The 14719-nt window shown below is 39.5% G+C and overlaps 1 long non-coding RNA gene across 3 annotated transcripts in view; it reads left to right on the top strand.

Annotated features, from left to right (window-relative positions):
* Positions 1–13479, top strand: part of LOC135285594 (uncharacterized) — a 31028-nt gene extending 17549 nt beyond the window's left edge. For 2 of the 3 annotated variants that reach the window (XR_010350400.1, XR_010350397.1), the window contains 2 exons: positions 11042–11222; positions 11597–13479. This is a non-coding gene — a long non-coding RNA (uncharacterized LOC135285594). The remainder of the gene's footprint in view (positions 1–11041; positions 11223–11596) is intronic. The other variant, XR_010350399.1, reaches the window with a different exon arrangement.
* The last annotated feature ends 1240 nt before the right edge of the window (positions 13480–14719 follow it).

Below are 14719 nucleotides of genomic sequence, written 5' to 3'. Positions count from 1 at the left end.
TGACATGAATGTATAGGAACAACAGCAGTTTAGTAACATGGAAAAAAGTGAGCCAAAAAAATATCTCCTAATGAACGTAAACAGAGCAAGAGGAACATTATAGACTGGACCTTCTCTGTCTCCTGCATTAATCACACATAATGAAGAAACTCCAAATCTCTAGGGAACTGGCACATATCAGTGATATTTGATATAAATGGGATATATCAGCAGTAATAATACTACTGCTACTACTCTGGATATGAGTGACATGTAGCTCTCACATTTAAAATCCAGCCCTGGTGTCAGAGGATGCTGCTCTGCCTGTGTCAATGAGTTATGGATGGATTTTCCCATTTCAATTCAATATTCTGGAAAGGACACATTTTTCCTTATGAAAACTAATAGATATTAAAGTGACTAGAAGAGCAGTGTAGAGTTTTAGCCTGTTCTGTATCCTAGTACTTTCTCCTTTTTACATAAATAAAAATGAAAGAGAAGTTTAGGAAGTTTGGCTTATCTCCAACACATATTGACAATCCAGCCATGCAAATATTTATGCCCAAATGGTTTCCAGCCTGGACAGATTTACAGTGCTTACCTGTGCTCATCAAATGCCAATATCAGAGGAAGGAGATACTAAAATACCTGTTTATTTTGTAAAGCAGAGTCAACCCACTCCTTTCTAAAAGTTTATCTTGTAGTGAAGATTTGGGTACATAGTTTAATATTGTACAACAATTTTTATTCAAGGCTGACATTTGAAGGGGGGAAAAAAAGAAACAAAAAAGAAAATAACCTGACAATATGTTGACATTTAAATTAATTGACTTTATTTTTAAGTTTCTACTGTAAAAATTGTGATGATAATTATTTGCCTTGTATTATCTCTTTCTTTCTGATTTTGCTGGTGAAAAGGCAGTAATGGGCAATTTAATTTGCTGACTTTTAAGGCATTCAGAAACAATTTAAGCACTGAAGGTATCTATTAAGAAACAGTCTATTACATTTTTGCAATGAATGTATTCTGATAAGACAGCAGAATGCAGCACTCCTGAAAGCAAAGCAAAGTGTCAGAGACAGATAGCACAATCTAAACAAACTTTGATTACCAATGAAAGCCTACACTTCGGTAAGGGTACAATTAAATCCTTATGAGCAATTTCTTTTCAAATTTATGATAATAATAATAAAGGGAAAGTTAATGTCTTCAAAATAGTATCTCATAAGTGACATTCTGACTAGTTATAAGTGACAGTGAATTTTACAATTAGTCCCAGTGATAACTGCCAAATATTTACAATTTGGGTAATCTAGTATGTATAAATATTCTTGTTGCTGCTGTTTCACAGTTAAGACTTTTTTTCCTATCATGTTGTGAGCATGAGAATAAGTACATTTTAACCTACAAATAAACTAAATTATATTACTGGCAAAAGGTAAGCCATATAGAAGATAGGATGAGTTGTTTCTTTACATGGTCATGCAACTTACAAAAAAGCATGAAGAGGTCAATATTTTCTGGCTTGCAAACAGCTGGGGCTCTGTTTCATCAGGATTGAATAAAACAATATGAATTTACATGCTGAGGTTCCTCAAGAAAAAAAAAATCTGATGACAACTCAGATTGACATGGTTTCCTCTCCATGTCAGAGCAGATTTCAAGGAGGATCTCCAAATTTACACTCAGACAGAAAGGACTGAAGTCTTGTCTGGTTACTACTCTGTTCCTCCTCCTCTGAAACCACAGTGAATGGAGGCTGTTGGAAGTGGGCAATGAGCACATTCTGAAATCCAAAACTGTTGAAAGTTGAAAAACTACAGGCTATGAACTCATCCAATTGCAATGCTGCCCACTGCTCCACACACACAGACTGAGGGGATCCGGGTATGCATGGAAATGAGTGCAATAAAAAAGGAATTTGTCAAGTGTGAAAACTGTAAAAGACCAGACTTCCTTCTTTTGGCAAGGAGAAAAAGGAAACACAAAAAATATTTGGAAAACCAGTAGGATAACCGAAACTGGAGGAAATAATGGTACTCAAAAAGGGCATGAATTTCTGATTGGGCTATGAAAACCATTTCCACAGAATACTATGGAAGCAAGGGTACATCAGGGCTGAGAAAGCAAGATGACATTTCAATGGCCATCAGAATAACCACAATGCTAATTGTTAACTTGATTAATATTTTATGCTGCTTGATAACTATTTATTCTGTAATGGATTATTGTTAGCAAACATTTGCCTTTCAAAATGTCTGACATCTCCTGTTATTTTCCCTGGAAGTAAACCAGACCATTGGTAAACATACACCTTTTCAATAAAGACTTTGGAACTACCTTTCAAGTTCCACATGGAAATGAAACTACACTCCCTAAGGGAAAGATGGTGGACATTATGACTGAGACAGCAGGTGTTTAAAATTGTTCCTGCTGAACTCAGTACAAGATTAAAATTTTTCTGTTGGGAAAGGTATAAGAAAACATTTTGCTGAATAGAGAACCAATATGATAAACTGAGACCTTTTCCAATTATCCTGAGGTCAATACAAGCTACAGCTCCTTCCTAAACCACATTTGAAAGCTGCACTGAATATTTCTTGATGATCAAGTCATTTTTTAAGTGTACTGGAAGGCAAGTTTTAATTTTTTCACTTTCCCTCTGTGTTCAAGGATAGATGTCAGTATGAAAATACAGGGACAATTACTAACAACCAAAAAGGTAATTAGCTTTCAGAAAGGTTGGTAGGTTATTTTTTTTGTTTCTTACTCTGTAATGAAAAAAGGGCTAATAAAAATGGTCACATGGCTGCTCAGAGTGTTTTGAATCTTGGTTTAGTAAGTCAAACACAAGGAAGAAACATTTTTCATAGACACAGTGAGGGTAATGTGTTGTGAAGGGTTTGCACAGATACATCTTCAGTAAGTAAGGTCAAACTATGTGCAAAGCAGAGATGTTTAGCATAAAACCAGTATTAATAATTCATGTGCTGAGCTGAATAGTGGAATGATAAGATACAGTGATGGGGAAAAAATAAAACAAACCAACAACAAACCTGACCACTACACAGAAACAAGGGAAGAAAAATCTCATATAAAACAAAAGGACAATAGGAGAGGTGAAAATACCAGTTCTACTGATTTAGACTTTTCTTATAAGTGTACACACAGATTAAGTGTCACAATATGACAGTGATTCTGATTTCTCTTATTTGCTTCCTGGTTGTCTCAAGCCAGAGTGACTCAGTGCAGAACCTCACCTTGTATCTCACCAACCAGCCACACAGTGTTTATCTTCACTGCAGCTCAATATGGAGAAACAAAGCCCCCTGGATAAAGGAATATGTTAGTACTATGTGAGGAAGAGAATGGACAAGGTGGTCCAGGCCTAAAAAAGATTTTGAAGTCTCACATAAAGTATCTTGCAAGAGCTGAGTGAGCTGGCACCTAATTAATGTTATGCCTTTCTGGGATTCAGAAATTATGCCTTTTCTAAGCTTGCAATCCTGAAGAAATATCAGGAATACTTAGTGTATTCCTGAAACTAAAATCCTCATAAAATGCAGTTTCTTCCAAGTGACACTTGGGCAGAGCTACAGGTCATAGTGTCAAAACAGCACATGTAAGAAGAGCAAATTAATGGGAGGGAAGCCACTAACAGCAGGTGGGAACAGTCAGTGAGAATGACCAGGGTACAATAAACTCCTTTTCCTGCTCCTCAGGTTTATATATCAATAGTCTTTCTCACTCAGCTGACTAGTGCTTTAAGATAAGGGCAGAGATGAGGAGAAAACAGAGACGAGGATCCACTTCAAAGAAGTAATATTTCTGGCCCTTGTGTGCCTTCTTTCATGTTTCTCTGAGACAAGTAGTAACTCCCGGCAGTGTCAATTCCAGGGTAACCACATTGTGTGACCTGCTGAGTCTCCATTTCATTAGAGGTCTCTCATAGAATCATAGAAGAATTTGGGTAGGAGGGGACCTTTAAAGGTCATCAAGTCAAATCCCCTGCAATAAGCAGGGACATCTTCAACTAGATCAGGCTGCTCAGTACAACCTGACTTTGATTGCTTCCATGGATGGGGAAACTACCACATTTCTGGGCAACTTGATCCAGTGTTTTACCACCCTCATTGTAAAGGATTTATTCCTTATACCTAGTCTGAATCTACCATCTCTTAGTTTAAAAACAATACCCCTTTTCCTGATGTTAGCATTCAGAAACACATAATCACTGAATGATTTTATGCAGGTGCTTTTATTGAAGAGCTCTGGGTGTCAGTGATACAGACCCAAATCTGACTCTGACACGGGTTGGGGATGAACATGTTTTTATACCCTTATCATTATATAACTACATATTAACTATTAAACTTATATTGTTCTATTGTATACATTGATCTCATCCAAGCATGGGGTTTTGTAATTTCTCTCAAACCCCCAAACACAGTTTCTCATGATTCCTGTTATGATTAAACAATAATTATATCCAATTACCAAACAATCATAGAATTTAGCAATCATATCATTTATCATATAACAATCATATAATTTATCAGTCATTAAATGATTATACAGGTGCAGTTTCACATGATCCAGTAAAGCCTAATGTTTTCCCCGGGCCTACCAGCCCAACTTTTCTTTTCAACTCCCCTGAACATCCCATGATTTTAGAAACATTTTATCTTTAGAAACATTTTATCCCTATACTACCACTGTCACAACAGTCTCTTCTAATAAGTCTGTCCCAATCTTTCTTAGAAGCCTAACTGAAGTATTGAAAGACTGCAGTGAGGGCTCCCTGGATCCTTCTCTCCTCTGAACAACCCCAGCTCTCTCAGTCTGCCTTCACAGCAGAGGTGTTCCAGCCCTCTGATCATTTTGTGTCCCTGCTCTGGACACACTCCAACAGGTCCCACATCTTGTCTGCTTTGAGGAGTGCAGAGCTGGGTGGATCCTGCAGGTTGGGTCTCACCAGGGTGAAGTGAGGGGCAGAATTCCAGCCCCCACCTGCTGCCCACACTCCTTTGGATGCAGCTCAGGATTTGTTGGCATTCTGGGCTGTGAGGGTGCTTTGCCAAGTCATGTCCAGCTTTTCATCTACCAGTAGCCCCAGGTTCTTCTTCTCAGGGCTCTTCTCGATCTGTTCATCCCCCAGCTTGTATTTATACCAGAATCTTGCACCCAGCCTTGTTAAATCACACGAGATTCCCATGGACTCACTTCTCAAGCTTGTCCAGAGCCCTCTGAATGGTATCCTGTCCTCCAGGTGTGACAACCTCCCCACTCAGCTTGGTGTCATTTGCAAGTTTTCTAAAGGTGCACTTGACTCTTCTGTCCATGATATTGAGGAAGAAATTAATTATCCCTGGTCCTAGTACAGTCCTTTGAGTGACATCGTTTGTGTCCATCCAGACACTTTAACATTGACCACCACCCTCGGGATGCAACCACCCATCCTGTTCCTCATTCACCACAGTCCACCCATCAAATCCATCTCTCACTTAGAAGGAAGGATGTTTTGGAGGACTATGTTAAAGCTTTTACAGAAGTCCAGGTAAATGACATCTGTAGCCCTTCCCTTGTCCACTGATGTGGTCACTCCCCCTAGAAGACCCCTTAGTTGGTCAGGCAGGACCTTCCCTTGGTGAAGCCATGCTGGCTGTCCCAAATCACCTCCCTGTTCTCTGAATACCTTTGTATGCTTTCTAGGAGAGTCTGTTCCCTTATCTTCCAGCATGGAGAGGAGTCTGACAGGGATCTCCTTCCTACACCTTTTAAAAATAAGTGCACTTTTTTCAGCCATCAGGGTCTTCACCTGAGTGTCAAGACTTTTCAAACATCATGAAAAATGACTTGGCAATAATATTAGAAAATTCCTAAGGACAACAATATCAGCCAGTTCCCTCAGGACTCTGGGATGCACCTCAGCAGGTCCCACAGGTCTCAGCTTTCTGCCTCCCTCTTTTAGCTGACCAGAAGCTTTGGGACCTTTCATTTTGGGGCTGGAGGACTCTTTGGGCTACATTCTTGCTTACAAAATATTTACAACCACAGATGAACGTAGAGTGGAGGGATTTCTGCAGGTTGTCTAGACACCACCCCTGTCATACCAAGACTACCTTTAAAGTTACCTCCAGCTGTCAGTTGGATCAGGTCCTCTTCCAGCTGAGCTGTGGCAGTCTTCAGGGATGGAGAGATCACAGTCACTGTGGTCAACCTGTGAAGAATGGGTCTGTGTGAGTAATCATTCCCTGCATTTAGCTGAAATCTGTCCTGTGGCAACTGTGACTATTTCTCTTTTTTTTCTTGCTCTGCATCTTTGAGAAAGGCCTAACTTTGTTTTTCTTATAGCTACCCTTCAGGTAGTTGAACACAGCAAATAGGTCTCTTCCTAGCCTCCTCTTTGAGGCTAAAGAAACCTCATTTCTTAAGCCGTTCTTTGATATTGAAATCCAGAATCACAGCTACACCTTTGAGCTTGACAATCTGGTAAATTTCATACTCACCAAACAGTGCATACATCAAGTGCATACATTCTCAATATGAATGCAAGGATACTAAAGAAACTGTGTTGCAAGTTTTCTTAAAGCTGATGTAAATTATTTAAATCCTACTCTACCCATGCTCACAGACACTATTATTTCAACCTGGAAAAAAATCAGTTTGATCAGGGACAATTTACCCTGATTTATTACACATGATTTATACAGACTCTGTTCCCAATTATCTTGTCCCTCATGTGCCTGGAAATTGCTTTTACGTGTTATACTTTTTTATCAAGAAGCCCTGCAAAATACCTGAAGAAGCAACCTCTGTGATCCAGCTCTGATCCATGTGCACCAGCAAGAAGATTTAACACTTCACCTCAGCAGAGATGAGAATAGTAGAAATGTTTGGATTGGAAAGAATCTTAAAGAAGTATTAGTCCCACATCCATGGGTAGGATTTCTATCACTAAGAATTTCATATAAAGTGGAATACCAAGAAGGGACAAGCTGTATGAAAACTTGCAGTTTGACTTACAGTTTCTCAAGGAATTCTGTTCTCCACAGCTCAGGAGCTACAAGGAAAAAGGTGTAATTTATAACACACCCTCACCTGGATCATTGTTTTTTGTGAATCCTGGTTTTGGATCTTGAATTCAATGTGCACTGGCAGTGACATTAAGGCTGTGAGTCCTCTAAAATGGTTATTATAGTGCCTAAATTTGTCACTTTAGTCATTAACTAAAGGATTTGTGTCCCACATTAATACTGGGAAATCCACTGTGTGCTTCAATGGTACTCACAGAGTAGCAGAATTGAAGGTGACACAAACAATTATTTTAATGATAATGGGAGAAGTTTGAGGCTGGAGTCAGGAAGATCTGACATAAGTGTGCCTCAGTAAATTTGCAGCCTTGAGTCACACCCTCAGAATTCCCACACATTGTCAGGCAGAGAGTACATCTCAAAAGCAGTAAATACAGACAGAAAAGTTTTTAAAATAGCAAATAGGAAATTCAAAGAAAGTAGCAAGTGTTAGTTACCACATACATTTTTGTTAGCAAGGTGACTCAATACAGGATGATGAAGCTCAGTTGTTATGATATATCTGAAAGAAGGCTAAGGAAAAATTTCTTGTTATGAAAACCTACTAAAGTCCTGGATTTGGTTTTGAAGTTCCCATGTTCTGTTCTTGCTCTGGACTTAGATGTTCACAATTACAGACCATTGCTTGTGCAGAGCAAAAGATTGTGCATTTCAGAATTTTTTTTGGTAAGAATATTCAGAGTATGTAATAGTGATAAAATAATTAGAGAACTATTTTCTAGCAAGTGTGAATGCCTGGACAGTAATCAGAGGAGACATGAGTACAGGGAGATGTTTCTTCTTATTTTCAGTGGCCTGGGATTATTTGGGTTAAAACTGAACAAAAAAGAAGATATGTTTTTATTCCTTTTCTTCCTCTGCATTCTGGGAGTGATAAAACTTGAGCTGTGCTGCCAAAATAATCACAGCTTAAAAAGCTGCTTTAAGGGATGAGGATTATCTCAATTATCACAGCTCTTCCAAAGGTATGAGCATAGAGGACATCAATCTGATAAGACAAAAATCCTTGTATGTTGTGTTCCCATATCTATAAATTCTATAATACACCCAGAGGCACCAATTCTAGTCATGCTCATGCTGTGCCTTACCCGTTCAAGTAAGAGATCAGGATAATTCTGTGTCCTGAAGCCATAGAATTGTGATAGCAAGAGCAGACTGTAAATTATCTGCCCCTTTATGGGAGGTTAACAAGGGGGCAGCTCTGTTGCAGCTCCACCATGGCAAAAGAGACACCTTGACCTTCCTGAATCCTAGAAATGCTTCTGGTGGTAGGCCAGGGTGTAGGCAGCATGCAGAGCCATCCTATAGCAGCACACCAATCACTGAATGTGTGCCCTGCAGCATCCACCAGTTTCCTTTCCAGACCCAGGTACAGACTGTGCTGAAGGGACTACCAAGAGGATGGATCTCACAGAGAGCTCAGCTGTTCCTGAGCATCCTGCACATCTCTGACTGTGACTGGAACTGCTCCTTGATGTGCAGTGGAAAGATGCACACATTGCTGATACCCTGTCAGCAAAGTGAACTCTTTCTGAGCAGGGGCATGTCTGCTTAATTGTATTATGTGTGCATGATTTTCAGGCAGCATAAGAGCACTTGACCCTGTGTCCTCTGTTCAGATACTTACAGTGTCTTCACAACACCCTCCTGATCCTTCTGACTTCTGCCCCGAGTCATTAATTCTTGCACCCACTCAAAATCACATTTTGACTCTTCTATAAATACCCCGAAAATCACATTTGTGGATGAAGTCACAATGTGATCTGTAGAGTTGGAGGACCAGTGATTATGTGTGATTGCAATACTTTTATGTTCCAGGGGCCCCACATCTGTCAGAGCTTGGAAGGTTTGACCATCACACCACGACCCCGAGCAGGCTGACTCAGGCAGAAGCCGCATGGCAGGCTCACTCCAGCCAGCAAGAAAGTTGGGTCTTGCCTGCCTGTTGCATTTCTTCTGTTGTTATCCTTTTTCAATTAAATAACTATAATAATGGGAAATTACATAATTGGTTGATTTGGTTTCTGGAAACATAACACATGTGTCTTTTGAGCTGACCAGACTCACAGAGCCAGCAGACAGCGGAAATGGCAACAAGAGACAGAATGCTGTATTAGACTGGAGGTGGGACAGTTAAAAACTTTAACTTTTAAAAGTTAAACAGCAAAGAAACTTCCTCTATGGACTCAAAATATATATGTGGGTGTTATTCTGATATCATTGGTAAATCCTTTGTGATCAGGTTCCTCAGTTATACAAGGCTGACAAATTAAATATTAGACTAATTTACTAATCCTGTCTCTGTTTGGCACTGAGTCTGTCTGGCTGAATGTTGTAATCCTGTTCTCAGGTATAACTGCTCTAATGTTGCTGTGTCTTCTGAGTAACAGAAGTTACCTTAGTAACTTATGTTACCTTAGCCATTATAAAATGAGCTGATTTTGAAAACAAGAAAAAAGATAAAATAGGCTGAAGATTGCAATTCATAAAGCTGGGAAACCTGATGAACTGTCTTTTCAAAGATCAAGTACAGCTATTTGCAGCAAAATTGCAGGAAATAAGTAGGTTTTACTCTCTCCTGTGTGGTGGTTCTGAGCAAGCATCCATGCTTGAATAGGGTTTCACACAAGTGCATTTTCTACCTTTGCAGAGGCTGCTAAACTAGTTGGTAAGCTGAGGGGCAGTGTGGGAGTAATTGTTTAAAGCACCAACATTGTTCCCTCTGCCCTTACTCAGCCAACACCTTTCTCTCTCACACTTTGCAAGGAAGGAGACAGGCACAGGATGGAAAAGAAAGAGAAACTGCATAGGTCATTAAAAATATAATGAGGTGAAGCAAAGAGCACTTGAAAGGTGGGATCTGGCAGGCAGGCCAAACTCTTGAAGCAGCAGAAAGCATTATTGATAGGTGATATCAATAATAAATGTGAATAGGAGGTAAGAAACAGCAAGGAGGATGAGAGTGCAGATCTGTACTTAAAGAAGAGGGACAGCACATGCTTGGGCTAATGAGACAGTGGCTGCTGCACTAAGGGCAGGGGGTTACTTTCTGCAACTTCTCTTTTGGCCTTGAAAATGCAGGAAGGAAGTGGGAAGATTATGGGATCTTCCTTTCTTTATCTCCTGCTGAAGAAATCTCTCCTTTTCTCTGCTTCACTAAGGTCAATATATTCATTTAGTAACAGCTTTTTTAGAGAAAAAGCAATGCTAAAATCTCCAAGAGCAGAAGATAGAAGAGCAAAGTCAAATTGTAGAGCTGGAGACGCAGACACAGCACCAGCTGCAGTTCATGTTCAGGAGAGGAGTGAAGGGTGGCTCTTAGGGCCAAACCATGCACACCATCTTAACCAGAAAGCAATGCTTGCATGTTTCCTTCAAGCAGGACAACCAAACCATCTCTTTTTGTTTGTCTTGTCTTCTATGTTTGTGCTAAGCACATCCTAGTATATCTCAAATTAGTGTTCATGCAAAGGTAAAATAAGATCATTATCAATACTGGCCAACTAAGATTCACAACACTGTACTGATGAGAAATTGTTGCTAGTCAGATAGAACTTGATCCTGTTGCTATTGACCTTTGCAGAGCTGAGGAACCAGTGTCTGTAGTTATCTTCACACGTCATCTCAGTGCACTTCATCAAGTATCACACATCTTTTAGGAGCATCTCTGGAATCCCTGAGTGTTCCAAAGATACAAAATGTCCCTGGAAATCTCATGTGATTTCCACTAAGGATTTCAGAACCTCTTCTCAGGATGGAAAGGTAATGAGTAGGTTGCTATTCTTGTCTTGGTTTTGTATTTCTAATCAGGAATATGAAAACAAAATTGGCTGATGTCTTCTTCAGAACTCCCCAGAAAGCAGGATTAAAAACCAGAATATTGGTATCTTGGGAGAAAATATTCTAACTCTTTAGTGAGTCACCTCTATTTAACTAACTCATATGCTTTTGTTTGTTTGTTTCCAAGCAACGCTGACCCTTCTCCTCCACTCCAGATCACAGGAGTGATTCTGAGGAGGAAGGGACCCACAAGGATCATCAAGCCCAGCTCTAAAGTGAATGGCCCATGTGAGGATTAAATCTACAAACCTTGGTGTTATGAGCATTGTGCTCTGTCCAACTGAGCAAATCTCAGGGTCATTCTCTTGGTAAGTACTGAAGATGTGGGTTCTAAAACAGAGTGGGTGCACCCATCAGTCTCAGACAATCTGTGACAATTAAGGATGAGTTCACCTCCATATAAGTGCAAGGCATATCAAGAAAGGAGGATTTGAAAATATAATCAGTCTTTCTAAGGACTGAAACAATTAGAAGTGATAGTAATATATAAAGAAATAAAAAGTTGCTTCCAGCAGCTGTTGTAAACAGATATTATTCTCAAAAAAACATATTAAAATCAAATATTTTTAATAGGTGTTTAGTTTAGATATATTCATTGTGATTTCTGCCTTTCTTTTTTTCTTTATCCTTAAGCTCAGGAGGGAAAGTTTGATATAAGCATGATTTTTTTTTCTGTTTACAGAGTATTTGCAACTGGATATCCTTCAGGGGAGTTTTCTAGGGTGTAATTTCCATGAAACTAGGGAGAAATGGAATTATTTCCTGTCTCAAACTAAACTGAATTTATCCGTTACAAAAATCTCAGTTGTTTCTTAGCGTTGCCTCCAGGTGCTGCAGTACTCTCTCCTACTTGTGAGGGCTCATTTTCACCCTTGAGAACTTCAGATAAGTTACCCCAGAGAAGAATTAGGTTATATAGGTTTTAAACAATGATTTAGAGCCTAGTGCCTGGAATAAAGGGCAGCAAACCCTTGCAATATCATTTAGTCTGGGCACCAGTGAGTGCAGTGTTGTGCCTTTTAGATATCGTTAAGTGCACATTATGTAGTGTCCATCCCCCAAGAGCCTCCTCCACAGTCCAAGTGCCTGCACTGCCCAGGAGCATTTCTTGACACTCACTGTACCACTTGTCTCACTTAATATCATCCCATTACTCTTAGTTACGGCCCCGTGATTCACTTCTTTTAAAACCTCACATTTTGGCTGCATAAACCTGCCATACATTTAGAGGCAGATTCATGTTGTGTTAACCAACACACAGAAAGCACAGCACACACTTTGCAGGGGCAGCGTCCTCACTTCAGGTTGTGAAAAGAAGCAAAGAATAAACCTTAACAGATTGTGTTTGGCCACAGGTGGTTTAATGAACTGAGCCTTGGGTGCAGTTCCTCTGGTCCCAAAAGACACATCTGAAGAAAGTTGAGAAGTTATGTGAAAGTCCACGCTGCAGATACTTAAACCAAGGTGATATAGAACAAGGAAGAAATTCCAGTTTAACTGAAAGAAATCAGGTTTAGGTTGGATATTAGGATGAAATTCCTTACTATGAGGGTAGTGAGACACTGGCACAATTTGCCCACAGAAGCTGTGGATACCCCATCCCTGGGAGTGCTCAAGGTGAGGCTGGATGGGCCTGGGAGCAACCTGGAATAGTGAAAGGTGTCACTGCAGGGATGTTGGAACAAGATGATGTTTAAGGTTCCTTGCAACCTAAACATTTCTATGATTCTGTGATACATATTTCACTGTAGGTCACTGTGACAAACTATCCCCAAAAATGTCAGCTGTCTCAAAGGTTGAATTCTCTCCAGCACTGAGAAAAGCAGAGCACAGAGAAAAGGTCAACAGCACCTCATACCTCCCCATTGTCGCCACTGCATAGTCTGGATTCTCACCCAATTTCCATAATTGTGTCATCATTCTACAAGTTGCTTTGTGTTCTAATTTCAGCCTGAAAGTGCATACCCAGTTACTTTTCCTCTGAACTCCAAGTATCCCCTGGGCCACAGTACTTAAGGGACAATATGAACATCTTGCCTGATCTGCCTTTGGTCTCCTTCTTTATAAAGCCCCAAATGCAGCTTTGATGAGCACCCAGTGGTGCTTTCCCATATACTAAATATATGTGTATAGGCATGAGTTTAGGTATTCTTTAATCTTAATTTGATATAATAATTAATAAAGAAGGGAAGTTAAGCACCCATGTTTTATATCTTACAGTAGGGACTTAGTACTCAGACCTGTATTCTACTCTTGTTATCAACATGGAGAAAATAAACTGTTTTTTCTGACACTGTTTGAGTCATCTTTTTTCCCCCTAGCTGAGCTTTTTTTGTGACTGTTATCTATATCTTCAAGTGTAAGCATGTGTTATTGTGGACAGCCAGAACCAAATGTTTCAGTAATGCCTCAGTGTGCTTGCCATTCCTCTCTGACTTCAGCCTATGTATAGATTACAGCATTTGCTGCCATAATGCAATTTTAAAAGTAACTTTTTGCTTGCTGAAGGTCAAAAGGACAAAAGGTCATTCTATGGCAATTACTTTTCCATCATTTAAAAAGAAATATTCAGGTCACGTTACTTAAAAATTGCCCCCCGACCCCCCCACCCCAGCAGTATTTTTTTTTTTTTTTTTTTTACTTCCTGAAAATTGTACTTTGCCAGGGAGTTGCAAATATATTGTTAAAAAACTGTGTGTTGTGCTGTACATGTGACCTGTAGGCAAAAAGAAATTCTCATCAGAGAAAACAGCCTCCTTTTCTCTAAGAAAACATTTTCCTTAATGGGAAAAAAAAAGGTGATACTGGGGCGAGCAAGTGTTTTCAAGAACATATTGGATTTTCTTCTACAATCAAGAATGTATCATTTTTGAAATGAAAAGTTATATATGTCAGGCTTCTGGATAGGAAATGTCATATTAATCCTGACTTTAGATGGGCACTGTGACAGTGACTCCACCCTTGATAAACCGTTTAGTGTCTGTTCAGTCCAGTAAAGAATCTTCAGACTCTCATTCCACCGTGATGTGGCTTTTGCTAATAAATCAGTCAGAGAATCCTTTTCCTCTCTGCCCTCCCTTCACCACATTAATATTGATTATTTGGAGGTAAGGAGTCCCAAGGAGTGGAAGTGGATACGCCTCATTGCCTCGAACAATTCTTTTCCCTCTATTGGGACAGTACAAGGTAAATTAATAGTGTGCTTGCAGACACTAGATAATGTTAATGTACTTGCTATTGATAGAGTGAAATAACATAAGTAACTTCAGCTTTGCTTAAAACAAAACATTAATTTTCCAAGGCCACTAGGATTTATGCAGCTGGTCGGTGTAACACATACAATCTTTGCTTTTAAATATGCAACATTTGCGTTTTTAAACATGAGGCAGGATTTTATTGCCAGATGAAAGACAAAAGGGGATTTTACTTCATTGCTTATGCTCTCAGGCTCTTGTCTGCCTTTAATCTGAGTCCCTGCTCAACTTTGTGGGTAAGAAGATGCCTTTTCTACAAGGAAATAATACAGAGCAGTCTTATCCCCCTGTGATCCTCTGGATTTTTAAAAATGCATAGGAAATCTGTAAGTTCCAAATCTGTACTTTCATATATGTTTCAAAAAAGTAAAGTCAACTTTCTCATTTCACTGGGCTTGAGTTACTATTACTGTTAGTGTCTGGTACAGAGCTCTGTTTTGCACTTAATATTAGAATAACATTGATAACAAACTGATGTTTTGGTTGTTGCTCAGTAGTTCTTTCTCTAAATCTCTAAAGGACTTTGCAGTGTCTCCTGCTCTGACAGGGAG

This window comes from Passer domesticus, chromosome 1 (assembly GCF_036417665.1).
Source record: "Passer domesticus isolate bPasDom1 chromosome 1, bPasDom1.hap1, whole genome shotgun sequence".
In the NCBI taxonomy this organism is placed as follows: Eukaryota; Metazoa; Chordata; class Aves; order Passeriformes; family Passeridae; genus Passer; species Passer domesticus.
Note: the sequence above shows the minus strand (reverse complement) of the source record. Positions and strands in the feature narration are given on the sequence as shown.